We start from the raw sequence: 2,524 nt of genomic DNA on the forward strand, positions 1-2,524 counted from the left end.
GATGAAAAAAACAGAGTTGAAAAGAAAATTTGACATTTAGGTACAAGAAGCAAGAGAAGCATGAGAAGGTAAACATGGAAAAGAAATCATAAGGAACTTATCAAATTTAAACTATTTATATCCTTACATGGAAAAACAATAAGTATAACTTATTAAACTTTTCTCAGTATGAGAATAGTTGAAGGGAACAGAAATTTTATACACACACATACATACATATATATGTCTATATAGGTGGGTATATGGGCATATGAATACATATGTGTATTTGTGTATATATGTATACAGGTATACATAGATAGAGGGCACAGGACCAATTTAATAGGAAGGGATGATACTTAAAAGGTGAAATCAAAAATTTCCCATTCATATCATTTGACCATTTATCTATCAATTGCTTTTAGTTTTGTTGTTGTTGTTTTTAGTTTTTTTTTTTTTATCTGTCTTGGCCATGATACCTTTTTTTGAGAACTTTGATTAAATAATTTCTGATTTATCTGTTCTTTTCTAATTTTAACTACATTAGATTAGATTTATATTTGCCAAAATCCTTTGAAAATGGTTTACAGTCAAAATTGTCCATTTTGTTTACTTCTCTATCACATATTTAGTCATTAATTCTTCCATAACAATAGATCTGAAAGGTAATTTATTCCTTGCTCCTCTAATTGGACAATGAGGTGACTTTTTATGTCAATACAATCATATATCCATTTGGAATTTACCTTGATAAAATTTGCTATATATGTGTACATATATGTGTATATATTTATATACACATACATAGTATTATGGAATATTTGAGTATATGTTAATAGCACATATATATAAAATTCTATGTTATGTAATATGATTATATATGGGTGTAAATGTATATATGTGTGTGTGTGTGTGTGTGTGTGTGTGTGTATCCATTAACATCTCCTGCAGCCAGTGGTGTAAATGCAACCATGTCTACCATCAATAGTTTGTTCTCTTAGGATCTCTTCAGAAAGAAGATGGTAAAGAGAACTGAAAATAATGATAAAAGTCCTAAGTTCTTAATGAGAAGACCTTTTAATTTCAGACCAATGAGAGAACTCTTATCTTCCCAAGATTTCAAACCAAATAATAAATGAGTGGAAGATGTGGTGGCTGATTGTTACTGCACAATATACTTACTATTTTGCTCTTAACCTCTACAGACACCTTCAAGCAAAAGTTTTAATTTCTAGTTTATTTCTCTCAGAACTACACAGTTTTCAAACAAAAGCTTAATTATCTGGAAACAAGTCTAGTTGTTTTGAGAACCCCTTCCCCTAATCAAGATACTTTAAAAGACTGCTGATAAAATATGTTGCCTGTCCCTTTTTTGAGAAAAGTAGTGGACTAGAGACAAAATTTGCAATATGCATTGTTAGACTTAGACAATGTGTCTATGTATGCTTTGCTGAATTATGCAGACTTGGTACAATGGAGAGATTCTATTCTAAAAAGATAGGAAGAAGAGATCATGCATGTATGGATGCACACATACATACGTATACATATACACACATATACACATATATACAGTTTGTGGATATGTATATGTATGATGTGTATAAATATATACACACAGACACGTATACTTAGTTTATATTCTAGTATACATGCTGGAAAAGTATGACAAAGCTAAGTTACCCGGAGAAGTTCAAAATTATTGTAGGTCAGTTTCATGATGGCATACTTACATGGGCTCTGGATAATGGATGGTGCTTTTGCAATTTTAGTCACCAATAGATTGAAAATGGTCTGTGTGCTATTTGTCATCCTTTTTAGAATATTTTCAGCACTGTTGTCAGAGATTTTCAATGAGGATGAAAATGGCATGAAGATCAGCTACCACATTGAAAGTAAAGTGTTCAACTTGAAAAGGCTTCAAGTCAATAGTAAAGCAGAGGGAGAATGAATGTGTGACTTTTTGTCCAAAGATCATTGAACATTTAATGTAGCCTCTATGGATTTAGTCTGTGATGCTTATGTTAATTTTTGCCTAACAATTAACACCAAGAAAAGAGAAGTTCTCCACTAGCCAGCACCACACCATCTATATCTGGAACAATCAGAGCAAATGAAGAAATTCTGAATGCCATGGATAAGTTCATTTACCTTGACAGTATACTTTCCAAGAATATATACATAGATGGTGAGGTTGACACATGCATTGCCAGAGCTATCTCAGTGTTTGAGAGGCTCTGAAGAAATGTGTGGGAGAGGAGAAGAGATAAATTAGACTTTCTTCCACAAAGAAAGTCTAGAGAACCCATATGCTGATCTCATTGTATGCCTGTAAAACTTGGACAGTATTCCAGCACCATGCCAGGCAAAAGAGTTGCTTCCATTTGAATTGTCTTCAGAAGATTCTGAAGATCATCTGGAGAGATAAGGTACCAGAAAATGAGGTCCTTTTTTGAGCTGATCTGTCAAGTATTCCAACTCTGCAAAGAGTGCAGCTCCAATGGGATGACCATGTTTTTTGAATAACAAACATACTTTGGTCTAA

This window comes from Petaurus breviceps, unplaced genomic scaffold (assembly GCF_028583685.1).
Source record: "Petaurus breviceps papuanus isolate PSGF00001 unplaced genomic scaffold, PetGlider_PUasm1.0 67, whole genome shotgun sequence".
NCBI lineage: Eukaryota > Metazoa > Chordata > Mammalia > Diprotodontia > Petauridae > Petaurus > Petaurus breviceps.